Source organism: Mus musculus, chromosome 1 (genome assembly GCF_000001635.26).
Source record: "Mus musculus strain C57BL/6J chromosome 1, GRCm38.p6 C57BL/6J".
Lineage (NCBI taxonomy): Eukaryota > Metazoa > Chordata > Mammalia > Rodentia > Muridae > Mus > Mus musculus.
The window spans coordinates 49264970-49284951 of NC_000067.6; the positions used below are offsets into that span (position 1 = coordinate 49264970).

General features: G+C 37.3%; 1 long non-coding RNA gene across 1 annotated transcript in view; it reads left to right on the forward strand.

Moving 5' to 3' along the window:
- Nucleotides 1-19982, forward strand: part of C230029F24Rik (RIKEN cDNA C230029F24 gene) — a 95816-nt gene that overhangs the window by 20354 nt on the left and 55480 nt on the right. The gene's annotated exons all lie outside the window — the stretch shown is intronic.

The window sequence follows — 19982 nt, forward strand, 5'->3', positions numbered from 1 at the left end:
CAGATAGTTGCTGTGATTTTAATTACTTAAAACTTTGTAACTTTATGATAAACTATTCTCTATTTCTCAGTCACATATAAGCAAGCAGAGTGATTCAGTAACTATTATTACAATATTTTAACTAAAAAGAGAAAATATATTTTACTGTTTATTAAAAGTTTATAAGTCAAATTCCTACATTTTGAGTGCTTATCTACAATGTGAAAGACACTACACAATTTTGAGAAAATAAGAAATTCAGTGAACATCTCATCCAATATTATTTCTCTCATCTTCGTAGAGTACAGACAAGGATTCCTAACACATTATGGGTGAGGAGAGGTTAAAAAGGAAGAAAATTCAAAAACCTTTGTTTCTCTATATAAAGTTTTACTCCGTATTTGTGTGAAGCTAGGAATGTGACCATGCTGCAGTTATTATAATCTCACAGACATCATGTGTCCTCATTCTCAGAAAATGTCTTGATCTCAGTAGCTTTTGTGAGACATTTAAAAATGGAAGAAATAATTGAAATCCAATTGCATTCTGCTTTCTCATTTCCCATGTGTTACAGCAAGAGAAGGTGAATGTGTGTGGCACACTGTAATCTTCAGATAAGAAAACAACATGAGTCTCCTGCTTCAGCCTCTGTATCAAGTATCAGAGTTATTCATCCCCCAAACTGGTTAAATTATCTTGAAATTAAAGTAAAAATTATGTATAAACATTGATTTCAAAAGGAAAGTAAAATAACACCAAGCCTTGTATAGCGTAAGATATAGGCCAAGTGTCTGAAGATTAATTAGTAAAACCAACAGAACATTTTTAAATTATTTTGACATTTATTTCACCAGTATTGGATACCCTAAATTCGCAGGAATCATTCTTGTTTTAGTTAAGTTTTTGTTTGTTTGTTGTTTCTTAGTTTTAATTTTGTGGTTGCTGTTTATTGTCATTTGTTTGTTTATTACATAGTTTCACTTTCATTGAGAAAATGTGAATAATATTGACCTAGCAAAATATTTACCACAGATTCATTAATATTTCATTGGTGTGTGGTACATTTAACTAACTAAATAGCACAATGAAATGCTAAACCGTAGTTAAACATAAAGGACTAAGGATAAAACAGGCATATAATCTGTATCACCTGAGTAAGATTGATTAGTAGGTTTAAGAAGATCAGCTTATATTTTTATTGATGCAGACTGAAGTAAAGAAGCATCAGATGGCACTCACAGATTTTAAGAGCAGAACTTCTAAGAACTAATTGATAATGGTTAGAGAAATACAGAAGTATTAAAAATAAAATCATGTGAATTAAAACAAAATATTAAGGTACCCTGGGAAATGAACTATATTGTCCCTTGTCTTAGTTAACATTTCTTTGCTTTGAAGGGATATCATGGCCAAGGCAACTCTTACAATAAAAATCACTTAATTGAGGATAGGAAGGGTTGGAAGCTGGGCTGCTCTTTAATTTCCTTCTCTGATTTGTTTGTTTGTTTGTTTGTGTTTGTCTTTTTTTAATAGAGTAATTTCCAGTAATACTAGACCTTAGGGTTGAAGAGTATAGGGAGGCTTGACTTCTCAGTGTTCAATGATTTGTTTAGGTGTTATCTTCAGCAATAGCGTCTTACTCTCACTTTGTGGAGAACAATCAATAACTGGTTGTTTGGAGTTTCCCATGAGACCCTTTGGCCAATAACTCAATTAAGATGTAACCCAATCTCAATACTGGAAACATCATTTGGTTATAAGAGATGTTCAGTTGGGATTTTGTCTCCCTCATCATTTGGCAATGTAACTTGATTTCCTTCAATTATGGATATATATTTAAGAATCTTCTACTGTGATAGATTTCCATACTACCTTTCAAATGACCACTAAATTTATTTGTTTCTCCCAATATCCTCCCCCTCAATCCCATCTTCCTCTCTCCACTTGAGCCTTATATCCTGTTTACATGTCCATCCATAACAATCTGTTCTATCTTCCTTTCCTAACAAGATTGATCAGTCTAGCCTACTCCCTTACTCTGTATGTAAAGTGTATGGTTTGCAACTTGGTGCTGGTCTATGGACTTAATATTTAAAAACCACATATAGAAGAGAACACAGTCCATATTCATCTTTCTTGTACCAATGATATACCTTTTTCCTTGTTGTCAGGGAGACTACAGGAACCTGGGACAGCTCTCTAGGTAGTGAATTATGAACACATATCTGGTATTTTAATTAATAAATATATGACATTTATATTATAATTTACCCTTCTTGGAATTCAGTTCACATTGACAGCTAAGCTTGTTGTAGCTTGACAGTTAGACAACAGGCAATGAGCACTTTACCTCAAGGTAATACAGCACCATATGAGTTCATTAGGTAACTCATGAGTTAGTTAAAACTACTAGGTCTCTTATTTAAAAGGGCAAATTTTTTGCCTTGCACACAGGCTGTATATTAAAAACATGAAGGTTTCAGATGTAACTTATATTATTTCTTTATCTAAAGGAACTTGTTTTGAAATGACTGCTCCCAGTGATGAGCCACCTGCGTCTCATGGTCAATAACTGGATATGAAAAAATATGTAAAGTTATGAGGATATGAAAGCTTATGTTATTAGGATATAAGAAAGTGCCTTAAACTTCCTGACAGGAGCCTGATAAAGCTGTCTCCTGAGAAGCTCTGCCAGTGCCTGACAAATACAGGGTCCCCAATGAAGGAGCTAGAGAATGTACCCAAGGAGATGAAGGGGTTTGCAGCCCCATAAAAGGAATAACAATATGAACAAATAAGTATTCCCAAGCTCCCTCAGACTAAACCACCAATCAAAGAAAACACATGGTGGGACTCATAGCTCTAGCTGTATGTGTAGCAGAGGATGGCGTAGTCTGTCATCAATGGGAGGAGAGGCCCTTGGTGCTGTGCATGTTCTATGCTCCAGTATAGGGCAATACCAGGGCCAGGAGTGGGTAGGTTGAGGAGCAGGGGGAAGTGGGGACAGGATAGGGGATTTTCAGAGGGGAAACTAGGAAAGGGGATAACATTTGCAATGTAAAGAAAGAAAATATCTAATAAAAATAAAATTTAAAAAGTGCCTTAGAATCTAAGAACGTGTTTTAAGGTAAGTAAATGTAAATAAAAGACTAAATTCTGATAAAAAGTGATTTAAGGTATATCTGACAAATTTAAATATTTCCTATTTCTCCCCCCTCACTATGCTACTGTTGTATTAGAACTTGGAAAGTTCAGAGTTCCAACCTTAATCAATAAAGTTCTGTCAAAATATTATTTTAACTCTGGTAAAACATTTCACTATATCATCCCTTATCATAGTTCCAAGCTCAAGAATTTAAGTTTTCTTTCATTGTGTTTTAAGTACAGACTTAAAAATGTTTCACATTAAGCTAAATTTGTATGCATCCAGTTTTCTAGACAGAAAGAAAACCCCTGTTTCATGGTCGGCAGTCATACTGAAGTCAAGATCAAGTGAGCTTTTGCTCCTTCTACTCTACCAAAAGCCCTCTGTCTAACCTGAGCTCATCTTAAAGAGTGTTCTTATTTTTCATAGATTTATCTCCTTTAGTAAACTTAAAAAGATGCATGTTAGCTTCAGGAAATCCACTCAGATCCACATCTTATGGGTTAAATAAACTCCAGTTAAGTGCTTCTGCAAATCACCACCCTATGTGTCCTACTTCCCGCCTACTCTAAAGGGTGGGATTCTTTTTGTGTTCCCTTCAAAGAAGAGGTAATACAACACTCCTCCAATTAGTCCATAAAGTGGAAACAGAAGGAACACTACCAAATTCATTCTATGAAACCATAAGTACTCTGATACTTAAAACAAAATCCCAACAAAGAAAGAGAACTTCAGACCAATTTGCCTTATGAATATAGATGCAAAGGGAGGGATTTTTAGATGAAATGCCTGACAGTAGGGCAAGGGAACTTAAAGAGTCTACCTCCCACAGGAAGACATCAAGTAAGGGATGGGGTTGCCAACCCACAGTCACATCTCGGAACCATAGTTGTTCCTGTCTGAAAGAATTACAGGAATGAAAATTGAGAGGATCATGAGGAAAAGAAAGTCCAGCAACAGGCACAAAGTGGGATCCAGCTCAAGGGGAGGTCCCAAGGCCTGACACTATTACTGAGGCTATGGAGCACTCACAGAAAGGGACCTATCATGACTGCCCTCAAAAAGACCTAATAAGCAGCTGAAAGAGTCAAATGCTGATATTTGAAACCAAATAATGGACAGAAGCTGCTGAACCCTGTTGTTGAATGAGGGAAGGCTGAAAGAAGCTGAGGAGAAGGGCAATCCTGTAGGAGAACCAACAGTCTCAATTAATCTTGACCCCCAAAATCTCTCAAACACTGGACCAATAAACAGACAGCATGCAGCAGCTGATATGAGGCCCCCAACACACATATAGTAGAGGACATCCGGGTCTGTGTTCATTCAGAGATGATGCACCTAACTCTCAAGAGACTGGATGCCCAAGGGAATTTAGAGGTCAGGTGGAGTAGGTGATGTGGACATTCACTTGGAAACAAGGGGTGGGGATAGGTATGGGATGTGGAACAGAGGGAGGGTGGATCAAGGTTGGTGGAATAAAATATGGAGTATAAAAATAAAATAAAATAAAATAAAATAAAATAAAATAAAGAACAAAAGAACTTCTAGATGAATCATTATCCTTGACCTCAAGCTTTCCTACAGACTAAATGAGATAAAAATTACATGTTTTTGGTAAAGAGACATGCAGGAAGAAAAGTACAATAAAATTGAAGACACTGAAGTACAAATGCACACTTTTGCATACTTGATCATTGACAAAGAAGTCAAAAACATACAATTTAAAAAATAAAGCATGTTCAATAAATGGTGCCCCCTATCCGGCAATGTGTATGTAGAAAAATGAAATAGATCCATATTTGTCACCTGGACAAAACTCAAGTCCAAGTGGATCAAGGATCTCAGCATAAACCAGATACACTGAATCTAATAGGAGAGAAATTAGGAAAGAGCCTTAAACTCATTGGCAAGAAAAGAAAGTTCCTAAAGAGATCTCCAATGGCTCAGTCTCTAAGATCAAGAATTAATAAATGGTATCTCATGAAGCTGAAAAGCTTTTGTAAGACAAAGAATATAGTCAATAGGACAAATGGACAACCTACAGATTGGGGAAGAAATCTTCATTAACCCCACACCCGATAGAGGGCTAACATCTAAAACATATAAAGAACTCAAGTAGCTAATCTCCAAAAAAAAAAAAACCCAAAACAAAAAACAAACAAACAAACAACCCAATGAATAAATGGGAATCACAGAGAGGTGACTTGAATGACCAAGAAGTACTTAAAAAAAAAAAAATCCTCGAGACGGAAGCCACAGAGCTTCTGGGGCAGGCCCCATTTCAGGCTCCAGACATCCAGGCACCTTCACTGCCAGAGGAGAGGTGTCCACCCGGCCCGAGAGGCCATTGCCTGAGCATCTGCCAGAAACATCTTGGTTCCCAGATCCTGCCAAGACTAGTCTGCACAGGCTCCCGACATCCGGGCACCTTCTCTGTCAGAGGAGAGGTGTCTAACCCACCTGGGACGGCTTTGTTGGAACATTCACTGGAGCCATCTTCCTTCCTGGATACTGCCAAGACTAGTCTGCACAGATGAGAGTGTGGACTACAGAAGCTAACAGTTTCTGGGACAGGCCCTGTTTCGGGCCTTCATCATCTGCCAGGAGGCAAATCTGATCAACAGATATCTGTGCACCTTCTCTGCAAGAGGACAGCTTGCCTTCAGAGAGTGCTCTAACCACTGAAACTCAGGAGAGAGCTAGTCTCCAGGTCTGCTGGTAGATGCTAACAGAATCACAAAAGGAACAAGCTCTAACCACAGACAACTATAAAAACTGACTCCAGAGATTACCAGATGGCAAAAGGCAGACTTAAGAATCTTACTAACAGAAACCAAGACCACTTACCTACATCAGGACCTGGCACTCCCACCTAAGGCAGTCCTAGGTACCCCAACACACCCGAAAAGCTAGACCCAGATTTAAAGGAATATCTCATGATAATGGAAGAGGACATCAAGAAGGACTTTAATAACTCACTTAAAGAAATACAGGAGAACACTGCTAAAGAGTTACAAGTTCTTAAAGAAAAAGAGGAAAACACATCCAAACAGGTGATGGAAATGAACAAAATCATAGTAGACCTAAAAAGGGAAGTGGATACAATAAAGAAAACACAGGGTATGGCAACACTGAAGTAGAAACCCTAGGAAAGAAATCTGGAACCATAGATGTGAGCATCAGCAACAGAATACAAGAGATGGAAGAAAGAATCTCAGGTGCAGAAGATTCCATAGAGAAATCAGCACAATAATCAAAGACAATGCGAAATGCAAAAAAGATCCTAACTCAAAACATCCAGGAAATCCAGGACACAATGAGAAGACCAAAGCTAAGGATAATAGGAATAGATGAGAATGAAGAATTTCAACTTCAAGGGCCAGCAAATATCTTCAACAAAACTATAGATGAAAACTTCCCAAATGTAATGGAAGAGATGCCCATGAACATACAAGGAGCCTGCAGAACTCCAAATAGACTGGACCAGAAAACAAATTCCTCTTGACACATAATAATCAGAACAACAAATGCACTAAATAAAGATAGAATATTAAAAGCAGTAAGGGAAAATGGTCAAGTAACATATGAAAGCAGGCCTATCAGAATTACAGCAGATTTTGCACCAGAGACTATGAAAGCCAGAAGACCCTGGACAGATATTCTATAGACACTATAGAGAACACAAATGCCAGCCCAGGCTACTATACCCAGCCAAACTTTCAATTACCATACAAACCAAAGTATTCCATGACAAAACCAAACTCACACATTATCTTTCCATGAATCCAGCCCTTCAAAGATAATAACAGAAAAACAAACAAACAAAAAACAAAAAACAGAAAACAAAACAAAACAAAACAACAACAAAAATACCAATAAAAGATGGAAACCACATCCAAGAAAAAGAAAGAAAGTAATCTTTCAACAAACCTAAAAAAAGACAGCTACAAGAACAGAATGCCAACTTTAACAACAAAAATAATAGGAAGCAACAATTACTTTTCCTTAATATCTCTTAATATCAATGGACTCAACTTCCCAATCAAAAGACATAGACTAAAATACAAGCTACAAAACAGGACCCAACATTCTGCTGCTTACAGGAAACCCATCTCAGGGAAAAAGACAGACACTACCTCAGAAAGAAAGGCTGGAAAACAAATTTCCAAGCAAATGGTCTGAAGAAACAAACTGTTGTAGCCATTCTACTATCTAATAAAATCGACTTCCAACCCAAAGTCATCAAAAAAGACAAGGAGGGGCACTTCATACTGATCAAAGGTAAAATCTTCCAAGAGGAATTCTCTATTCTGAATATCTATGCTCCAAATACATGGGGAGCCACATTCATTGAAGAAACTTTAGTAAAGCTCAAAGACAATTTGCACCTCACACAATAATAGTGGGGGATTTCTACATACCACTGTCATCAATGGACACATCATGGAAACAGTAACTAAACAGGGACACAGTGAAACTAACAGAAGTTATGAAACAAATGGATCTAACAGATATCTACAGAATATTTTACCCTAAAACAAGAGGATATACCTTCTTCTCAGCACCTCATGGTACCTTCTCCAAAATTGACCGTATAATTGGTCACAAAAGAGGCCTCAAGAGATACAAAAATTGTCCCATGCATCCTATCAGATCACCATGGACTAAGGCTGGTCTTCAATAATGCCATAAATAACAGAAAGCCAACATTCACATGGAAACTGAATAACACTCTTCTCAATGATACCTCGGTCAAAATATCACTTTGGCAGATGATATGATAGCATATATAAGTGACCCTAAAAATTCTACCAGAGAACTCCTAAACCTGACAAACAGGTTCAGTGAAGTATCTGGATACAACGTGCCCACGTACACATGTACATGCACTGTAATAAAAAATAGGTTTTCAAAAAAATCAAGTTTTAAATTATATACTCTGAAACCCAATACTATGTATTCTGTATCTATAACCAGTACTCTAAATTAATTCATGAATAAAGTATAAAAAAATAAAAAAATTGGCAGGATCATTATAGTAAAAATGGGCTATCTTGCCAAAAGCAATCTACAGAGTCAATGCAATCCCCATCAAAATTCCAAATCAATTCTTCAAGGAATTGGAAAGGGCAATCTCCAAATTCTTCTGGAATAACAGAAAACATAGCATAACAAAAACTCTTCTCAAGGATAAAGGATAAAAGAACCCTGGTAGAATCTCTATGCCTGACCTAAAGCTGTACTACAGAGCAATAGTGATAAAAACTGTATGGTATTCGTATAGAGACAGACAAGACCAATGGAATAGAATTGAAGACCCAGAAATGAACCCACACACCTATGGTCACTTGATCTTTGACAAAGGAGCTAAAACCATCCAGTGGAAAAAAAAGACAGCATTTCAACAATTGGTGCTGGCACAACTGGCAATTATCATGTAGAAGAATGGGAATTGATTCGTTCCTATCTCCTTGTACTAAGGTCAAATCTAAGTAGGTTAAGGAACTTCACATAAAACCAGAGACACTGAAATTTATAGAGGAGAAAGTGGAGAAAAACCTGGAAGATATGGGCACAGGGGAAAAATTCCAGAATAGAAGAGCAATGGCTTGTGCTGTAAGTTCGAGAATCAACAAATGGGACCTCATAAAATAGCAAAGTTTCTGTAAGGCAAAAGACACTGTCAATAAGACAAAAAGGCCACCAATAGATTGAGAAAGTATCTTTACCTAATTGCAATCAGACAGGGGACTAATATCCAATATATATAAAGAATTCAAATGGTGGACTCTAGAAAATCAAATAACCCCATTAAAAATGGGTCTCAGAGCTGACCAAAAATTTCTCACCTGAGCAATACCGAATGGCTGAGAAGTACCTGAAAAAAAATGTCCAACATCCTTAATCATCAGGGAAACGCAAATTAAATCAACCCTGAGATTCCACCTCACACCAGTCAGAATGGCTAATATAAAAAATTCAGGTGACATCAGATGATGGCAAGGATGTAGAGAAAGAGGAACACTCCTCCATTGTTGGTGGGATTGCAGGCTCGTACAACCACTCTGGAAATCAGTCTGTTGTTTCCTCAAAAAATTGGACATAGTACTACAGGAGGATCCCACAATACCTCTCCTGGGCATATATCCAGAAGATGTTCTTACTGGTAAGAAGGACACATGCTCAACTATGTTCATAGCAGCCTTATTTATAATAGCCAGAAGCTGAAAAGAACCCAGATGCCCCTCAACAGAGGAATGGATACAGAAACTGTGGTACATTTACACAATGGAGTACTACTCAGCTATTAAAAAGAATGAATTTATGAAATTCCTAGGCAAATGGATGGACCTTGAGAGCATCATCCTGAGTGAGGTAACTCACTCACAAAAGAACTCACACTATATCTACTCCCTGATAAGTGGATATTAGCCCAGAAACTTAGAATACCCAAGATATAAGATACAATTTGCGAAACACTTGAAGCTCGGGAAGAACGAAAACCAAGGTGTGGGTACTTTGCCCCTTCTTGGAATTGGGAGCAAGACACCCATGGAAGGAGCTACAGAGACAGAGTTTGGAGCTGAGACGAAAGGATGGACTATCTAGAAGCTGTCATACCCGGGGAACCATCCCATAATCAGCCTCCAAACGCTGACACCATTGCATTCACTAGCAATATTTTGCTGAAAGGAACCTGATATGCTGTCTCTTGTGAGACTATGCTGGGGACTAGTAAACACATAAATGGATGCTCACTGTTAGGTATTGGATGGATCACAGGGCCCCCAATGGAGGTGTTGGAGGAAGTACCCAGGGAGCTGTGGGGATCTGCAACCCAATAGGTGGATCAATAATATGAACTAACCAGTAACCCCCCCTCAAAGCTCCTGTCTCTAGCAGCATATGTATCAGAAGATGGCCGGGTTGGCCATCAGTGGAAAGAGAGGCCTATTGGTCGTGCAGACTTTATATGCCTCAGTACAGGGGAACACCAAGGTCATGAGGTGGGAGTGGGTGTGGGGGAGTGGGTGTGGGAGGGTGTTGGGGACTTTTGGGATTGAATTGGAAATGTAAATGAAATAAATACCCAATAATAAAAAAATAAGTAAATAAAAAATCTTCAATGTCCTTAGTCACCTAGAAACTGCAAATGAAAATTGCAACAACCTTCTACATTACAGCAATCACAATAGGTAAGATTAAATACTCAGGTGACAGAACATGTTGTAGAGAATATAGAGAAAGAGGAAAACTTCCTCATAGCTGGTGTGATTGCAAACTGGTAATCAATCTGGAGTTTCTTCAGAAAACTGGAAATAGATCTACCTGAAGACGTAGCTCCACCACTCCTGTGTATATACCCAAAATATGCCCTACATTACCATAGGGCATGTGATCCACCATGTTCATAGAGGCCTGTGAGATCTGTGATAGCCAGAAGCTGGAAACAAACCAGATGTCACAACAATGGAAGAATGAATACAGAATATGTGGTTAATTTATAAAATGGAATAGTATTCAGCTATTAAGAAGGAGGATATCATGAGTTTTGCAGGCAAGTGGATGAAACTAAAAATATCATGAGTAAGATAACTCAGAACAATAAGACATGAATTGTACTTACTCACTATTAAGTGGATATTAGACAAAAAAAGTACAGAATAGCTATAAAACAATACACAGATCTCAAGGCCAACAAGCAGAAGGGCCCAAGTGAGGATACTTAAATCCTACCTGAGAGTGAAAAGAAAGCATTAACCTGAGGCAGAGGGAATGAGGGAACTCAGTGGGAGAAGGGAAAGTGAGGTGAAAAGAGGAACATGATCAGGAATTAGGGAGAACAAGAAAAATGCCCTGACGGTCAGAAGAATGAGTGGAAATATTAAACCTCTTGGGATGGGAATTGGAGGAACCCTCTAGAAAGTACCAGAGACCTAGGAGATAAAGGACTCTCAGGACTCAAAGGAAGGGACCTTAGATGAAATGATCAACAGTGGGGAAAGAAAACTTAGAGTCTTTACCTCCAGTAGAAAGACAGAGCATCATGTGGAGGGATTGGCTTGCAATCCCACAGTCAAAAACACTGACCCAGAATCTCAGAATTGTTCCTGGGTTAAAGGATTGCATGGACAAAATTGTAGAAGAGGCTGAGGGGAAGGAGGTCCAGTGATTGACCCAAATTAGGATCTTGCTTAAGGGAAGGCTCCACGCCCTGATACTATTACTGATGCTATGGTGTGCTTATAGACTACAGCCTAGCATGACTGTCCTCTGAGATGCCTAGCAAGCAGCAGAATGAGACAGACTCAGATACTGACACCCTACCCATAGACTGAAGTTGGAGAACTCTGTGGTTGAATTAGGGTGAGGCTGGAAGAAGCTGAGGAGGAGGGGAACCTATTGGAAGACCAGCAGTCTCAACTAACCAGGACTTCTGAGATTTTTCAGAACTATGACACCAATCAAGCAGCATACACTAGCTGGTCTGAGACCCCTGACATATACAGCCATTGTTTGGCTTCAGTGAAAAAAGATATGCCTAGTCCTTAAGAGGCATGAAACACCAGGGAGTGGGATGGCCTGGCAGTTGGTGACTGAAGGGTGGGGTGGAGAAGTGGGGTGGGTGAGCAGGTGGACATCATCAGGGAGACAACAGGTGGGGGTGGGAGGAGAGAGAGCAGGAATGGAATTAGGAATGGTGGGAGTGCGGACCAGTAGGTGAATAATGACTGGACTGTAAAAAAATACAAGTAGTAAAAAAGAAAGAAAGAAAGAAAGAAAGAAAGAAAGAAAGAAAGAAAGAAAGAAAGAAAGAAAGAAAGAGAGAAAGAAAGAAATGAAAATAAAAAAAAACCAATCTTTGTATTTGGAGATAGAGCTCAGTGGTTGATATTTGAGTAGATATGGGGGTCACCGTCCTGAACCCATCCTTGTTCTACCTAACCTTTGACTCACCACTAAATCTGAAGATATATGCGTAAATCATATCCACTTTTCCTTCAATATCAATGTATGCAGTCTATTCATAGTGGTTTATGATTTGGTATCCTTTTGGGGTGGCATGGGTGGTTCAGTTGTCTGCTCTTTCAGAGGTCCTGAGTTTAATTTCTAGCACCCATTTATCAGATGGCTGACAGTCAGCTCAAGGGGAACATATCTCTGGCCCATGTGGGTACTTGCACTTATAGACAGATATATAGTTAAAAATAATAATGTAAATTTTGAATGTATTTTATATTTTTATTAATGTAAAAATGTGATATATCAGATATTGAAGAATTAATTTTAAATTTCATTCCAAGAAATTTAACTTAGGTGAAATAGACACATTCCTTATAAAAATGCAACATATAAATGTTGATATAAGAAAATATAGAAAGTATAAGTAGTCATGTCTGCTAAAATGGTTTTGCTGAGGACAGGATCTTCAGACTATGGCTCTTCTGGAACTCACTATGTAGACCAGGACACTATGTCCAGTATGTCTTTCTGGCAGGTACAGGTTGTAGTTTAATTAGCACAAGATGGAGTGCACACCCTAGAGGGGACCACTGGGACTTATTCTCCAAAACAAACTCAGACCATGTGAAGAACCTTAAGGAATATGGCCAGTGGATAACGGGGTGGGGGTGGGGGTGCCATCCACCAGTTGTCATTGAGGTAGCAGTATTCACACGAAAAATTCGGTCCACTCTGAAAAGGCTCTGGGTTTCCTACATTGCTTATCAGGGATTGTGAAGTTGAGCTGCATTTGTTGGGACTCCATGAGAGAAATGCACCAAAAAAAAACTTCTGGTGGTGTGCTGCAGTTTCTTGTTCCTTCCATGGACTCGACCTGTAAACTGAATTGCTGGTTTCCAGACAACCCAGACAGGAGCTCCTCTAAAGAGCATTTCCACTATCTTTGGTAGGTGGTGGGATGAAAACTGATTTCATGCTTCTTCATTTTAATAGGAACGCAGTGAAGGAGGCTGACTCATTAAGAGGCTGTAGCAAGAGGTGTGAATCCGTAGCTGTTGGCTATGCAAAGCTATAGGTTAGTATTTCCAAAAAGTGAGAAAATGATTTCACTTAACATTTTAAAAATTAGATTTGAAATTCAGACCTGGAAGGTGTGTTCATGAAGGTTTTCAAAATTGAGGAAGAGTCTAAGGTGTTATAGCAGTGACAAGATTGTTTTTCATTCAAAAGCACTATAGCAGGGGACTTTTGGGATAGCATTGGAAATGTAATGAAGAAAATACCTAATAAAATTTTTTTAAAAAGAATAATTCAAATATATAAAAAAAGAAAAACCTAAAAAATCAAAAATAAATAAAAAGCAGGCTGAGCAAGCCATGGAAAGAAATTCAGTAAGCAGCATTTCTCCATGTTTTCTTCCCTTGTTCCTGCCTCTAGGATCCTGCTCTGACTTTTCTGGAAGAAGAACATATAAGCTATAAACTAAAATACACCCTTACCTTCCCAAGTTGCTTTGGGCCATTGTGTTTTATCACACAATAGGCAGCCTAAGGCATATAGATAAAGTTTATTTTGCATATATACTCTCCAGCCCCGACTCCAAAACTTTTTGGACCCCATATCTCCGCCTAGCTTCATGATAAACCTCCCATTCTTATTCAAACCATCACAATGACTATATAAAAGAGGGTCATGTATCACATAACACATGATTATGTTAGAAACATAATAAACTAATCAATTAAATTTAGTCAGTAGTGACATTTTATTCTGATACGTAAACATTTTATTTCTAACATGTAGATCAATTAAAGGTGAGAATTCTGAAAGTTAAAAGAGTTCTCAGAATGTTCTTTTCTTAATTCCCATACTGGGTGGTCAGATCATAGATCTGTGGAAGCCCTCACCAATAGTATTAGATATTCTTTTTGTTATGGGAGGTAGGTGATCTTATTTTACGGTTCTTTATTCTATTGTGTTTGAAATTCTCAATCCTCGTTTCCTGATATCATTTAAATACAAACATGCATCATTATGTTTGTAATCTACTTTTATTAGTTTGTATTTGGTAACATTTTAATTTTAGGAATAATATATTTATTAGTCTGCTCTTTGTGGGTGGGCCTGGTAGGTGTTTTTGATCATGTGGACAATGAGATGCAGTTATCCTTCTTCTGTAATTATAATCAAGATATGGTCTCGGTTCTCTGTAAAATGAAGTTATCTGGAAGGCACATTCCAAATATCATTACATAGTAATTTATTGTCTGCTATAAATCCAGAGTATTAGTAAGGAGTAATTTTGAAAACCTACATTCAAATAACAGGATACCAAAGAAAAAAAAGAATTAATTCTTAAACACATATGGCCTACTAAAATTTACTCAACAAAATATAAATGACTTATATAAATGGGACACATAAGAGATTATATGTGAAGTTTTAGTCCTGGTGATTCATATACTCAGATAACCCTATTTTTCACTCATATGCCTGATTCCAGTAGCAGCTAGCTAGTAGTAGATATCAATATATTACTTAAAATAAGGAAGAATCACAATGCATTGTAATTCTCTTAATTTTCTGATATATATATATATATATATATATGCATGTTTTGTGTATTAATATGTATGTATAAATAAAAATTAAAATATTTTGGCTGCACAATTTTATAATGACTATACAATAATATATTTTTACATATGTGTACATATGTAAATGTTTATTTGCTGATCATGTCTACATCTTCATGAATATGTTCAAATATATATGTATTATGTATGCATGTATATATGTATGTATGTATTAACTTCTGACATCAACAGTACACTGTAAGCTCATGAGAATACTGACTGGGCTAGGAGTCTTAGAACTAACAGTTTCATTGTTCATACCAGATGAATGCCTAGCCTATGGATTTCTATTGCAACTTCTGTGAGTAAATACATTGCCCAGTCAATTTTATTTTCTTTACTATTGAAACAATGTGTCTGTGTGTATGTGCACATGTTTGCATTTGTGTTTGTGCATGCATATGTACAAGAGGGATTTCATGACATTAGCAACCTCTAAATGCTTTAAAATTAATGAGGGAATAAAATAGATTGCAGATGTTTTTCCCATTTGACAAATGTTTTGATCCTACATAGAACTTTGAATACTTGTTTTTGCATTTCCTTTCTCCATTATTTCATTCTAAACTTTTATTCAATATATTGTTCCCTCAGAGTACATGATAAATCTAAAGGTATTCCATCTCAAGGGACGAAAAACAATCTCAAATTGGATTAAAAGTTAATGAAATATTTTACTACTACATTTTACCAAACCATTTGCAAGTTGCATCTGAGCAGCTCTGTGATTTTAAAACCACTTTGCTCATCTCAGTCAGTGAAAGGACATGAAAAAGTTCCAATTTTATGATCTAGAAAGTCACATGCAAACGAGAGAAATTAGGCTATAAAAGGAAGATACCATACAACTGGCATAATGGCCTGTAATCTGCTAAGTACATCTGTTTCAACATGTGCAATGATTGTGGAGCAGAACAAACATGTTAGGCTTTGTCGTTCATTTAGTACCTTATAAACAATTGGACTTATTTGGAGAAGGCTAATGGATCAGTGCAAATGACACTCTTGTAAAAGGTCAGAGAATATGCAATGCAAATTGGACAAAAATTCTAAGCTTAAACATGTGGCCAATTTTAAAATGTCTAGAAGAAAAAGACTACTTTAATATTCCATTGGGATTTAAAGTTATTCCTATCAAAAATAACACTCTACTTTTCAATAAATGTAATCACTCTTATGGTATGTTCCTGACATTTCCATCAAAATAAAACCATGTCTTAGAATATTTCATCTCAATAGCACATATTCTAGTAAAAAATGTACCACAATTCTCCTTTGAATCTATTCAGGTCAAATGATCTAATATAAATATTTTTCATTTTTAACAAAGAATACCCATGTTATTTTAGTGTGTCAGGGCAAACTGATAATGAAGGCTAATTTATTAGTAATTGACAAAGTATTTTTAAAATTATGCATTAGAAACCACAATATTTCACTCAATATAGGGAGATCAATATGACTTCAAAGTAATAAACAATAAATAACAAAACTTGACTATGTATATAAAATCGCACTGATTTTAACAAGACTAGTTTTAGAATAACATAGGGAAAAGATGCAGAATGGCTCAACAAGTTTTATATAACAAATCTAAGCAAAATATTAAGTTGACGGTTGTCAACTGGAAAGATAGTTATTGATAAATATGTGTAAATCATTAGCAGTTATATTTGAGCCAGATGAATGAACACACACACACACACACACACACACACACACACACACACACACACACCAAAACAAATAAACAAAAGAAAACAAAAAAAAAACTAAACTAAACAAGAATAATGAAGAACAACTACATATTTATTTAATTTATTTTTTTGGAGAAAGGCTGTTTGTTTGAAAAGAAGGACATGGTTTGGTACAGCAGAAACACAAAGATTGTAGTATCACAGAAACCGTAAGGGAAATATTCTTGACAAGGTGAGCAGGATGTTCACAGTTCTCTTGAACATATTTGAGAGTACTCATTATGTATGGACATGTTAGAGTGTGTTGTGAGGGGTGAAACATAATCAAAGTCTACATGGTGGTTTGGAAAAAAAAAATGGCTCCATAGGCTCATAGGTAGTGTGACTATTTAGAGATTTCACAAGAGATTTCTATTGTTAGAGTAGATGTGGTATTGTTGGAGGAAATATGTCACTTATGTTTATTTATTTGTTTGTTTGTACACCAAATGTCCTCCTCAAGGTCCCCACCTCACAGAATCCCTCCCCACACCCGTTTTCCCTTTTCTTCTGAGAGGTGTCTCAATGGCTCATTAAGTCTCTGCAGGAATAGGAAATCCTCTCTCAGTGTGGTCAAAAAAAGGACTAATTTGTTGGGGAACAGATTCCAGTTACTACTTTAGGGACAGCCCCTGCTCCAGTTGTTAAGAGCTAGAGACGGAGCTGCACATTTGCTACATATGTGCCAGGGGACTCAGTACAACTCATGTATACTCTTTGGTTGGTTGCTGGGTTCCAGCCTCGACACAAGTCTGGGGTCTTCAACGACTAGGGATACCTGGTAGGCAAATAAGAAAACACATAAACTGTGGATATTGACAGGTTTGTTTATTTCCATGAGAGCTTTCTGAACTCTGGAGTCAGAATGCTCATATAGACTTGACTCAACCCCAGTCCTATATTGAAACCATACAAGGAAGTTGGGTTACAAAGTTCATTAGGGGGATTGGTAAATGATTCTCTATTTTTCTGTGCCAACATTTTATTGTGATAGAGTAGTACAGTAGGTTAAGAACAGAAAAAAAAAAAAGGAAACTATAAAATCTCAGACGTAAAAGTTTTATATCAAGCACACTTTTTTTTTATATCTCCTGACCACCAGTCTCCAGTGAGGTAGGGGGCAGCAGTACTGTGGTTACAAAGTCAGTATCTTCCAGACATGTGTGAGACAGTATGGTTTCATAAAAGGGCAAATATGAGGTCATAATGCTAACCTTCGAGACCCCATATGTCTGTCTGCAAAAACATCCTCACTTAACCAGTATGGAGAATTCCAAGCGGCCTGCCACCTTTGTCTCTGAACCCAAGGAACCCCCTACTGACATTCTGGGAAATATCTGTATGTTATTTCATCCTCACTTTTAAAATAAAAATGTCTTGTTTTTATTATACAGAATTGAGACTCAGACTGCGGGAAGAGCCGCAGATTTACTCATCTCTGCAGACTGCTCTAGGTTATTTTCATTTACGAGTGAGTGACTATAACATCTATTTTTTTCTTGAATTCATGAACAGCTTTCACTTTAGTATTATTAGTAATGGCTAGTTCCTGGATATCAAGCGGGCTCCTACTAGGCCTTTTCCAGGTCACCAAACACTGGTTTAATCAAGGAAGGGGGAAAGAGAAGGAACAGTAAATAGATAAGGAAAATGTTAAGTACTAAGAATAGCTGCAGCCAGGAGGTAGTGGCACAAGCCTTTAATCCAGGCACTTTGGAGGCAGAGGCAGGCTGATTTATGAGTTCAAGGCCAGCCTGGTCTACAAAGTGAGTTCCAGGACAGCCAGGGCTATACAGAGAAACCCTGTCTCAAAACACCAAAAACAAACAAACAAACAAACAAACAAACAACTGCATAAATGACATCACAGTTGAAGATACCCACAGCCAGATACTGAAGGGAGCTCAGGATTCTCATGGAAGAGTTGGGATAAGTGTTGAAGGCCCTGAAGAGAAAAGGACCTCCACAAGAAGATGAAACTCACCTGAACCCATGAGAGCTCTCAGAGACTGAGCCACCAGCTGTTGGGGACACCCAGCATTAAGCTCAAGATACCTTGGACCCCTGATGACAAGGAAGAAAAGCTTGCCAGGGCCACCATGTTTCAGAACACAAGGCTGTGGCCTCTTGCATGCTCCAGTATGAGTACTGAGAGGTCCCAAGGCTTGCTCCTTTGGTGCAAGTACCTTGAGATGTCATTTGAGGTTTTGACTTTACTCATTCTGATTTGCATAAGGTGGAATCTCAGGGTCATTTTTATTTTCATTTCCATGATGACTTAAGATTCTGAACATTTCTCTAAGGGCTTCTCGGCCATTGGAGATTCCTCTGTTGAGACATCTGTTTAGATCTGTACCCATTTTTCTAAATGGATTTTTGGTTATATGGAGTCTAAATTCATGAGTTCTTTAAAAATTTTGGATATTAGTCCTCTGGTACATGTAGGGATAGTATATATCTTTTCCCAGTCTGTAGGCTGCCATTTTGTTCTATTGACAGTGTCCATTGTCTTACAGAAGGTTTTTAGGTTTATGAGGCCCCATTTATCAATTCTTGATCTTAGAGCCTGAGCCATTGACATTCAGTTCAGGAAATTATCCCCTGTACCAATAAGTTTCAAGTTATTTTTCAGTTTCTTCACTATTAGATTTAGTGTAGCCCATCTTATGTTGAGGTCCTTGATCCACTTGGACTTGAGTTTTGGCCAGGGTGATAAATATCAGTCTATTTGCAATCTTTTATATGCAGACAAATGGTTAGACCAGCACCATTTGTTTAAAATGCTTAAGCATTTTTCCACTGCATGATTTTGGCTTCTTTGTCAAAAGTCAGGTGTTCATTTGGGTTAATTTTTTTGGTCTTCCATATCATTCCATTGTTCAATCTTTCTGTTTCTGTACCAATACCATGAAGCTTTTTATCACTATTATTCTATACTACATTTTGAGATCAATGATAATATTCTTCCAGAAATATTTTATTGTCCACAATTGTTTTAGTTATCCTGGTTTTTGTTTGTTTGTTTGTTTGGTGTTTATTTGTTTTTCCTCATGAAGTTGAGAATTGTTCTTTCAATGTGTGTAAAAAAATGTTGGAATTTTGATGGGAATATCATTTAATTTGTAGATTACTTTTGTCAAGCTGGCCATTTTCACTGTTAACACAACTAATCCATGAGTATGGGAGATCTTTCCATTTTCTAATATCTTCTTTCCTCAGGGACTTGAAGTTCTCATCATACAGACCTTTCACTTTTTTGTTTAGAGTTATGCCAAGATATTTTATGTATTATTTGTGACTATTGTGAAGGGTGTTGTTTCCATAATTTCTTTCTCAGCCATTTTCCTTTGTGTAGAGGAAGACTACTGATTCGTTAGAGTTAATTTTATATCCAGCCACTTTGCTGAGCTTGTTTATAAGCTGTACGAGTCCATTATCCAATCAACTACAGATAGTGATATATTGACTTCCTCTTTCCCAATTTGTAACTCTTTGACCTCCTTTTGTTGCCTAATTGATCTG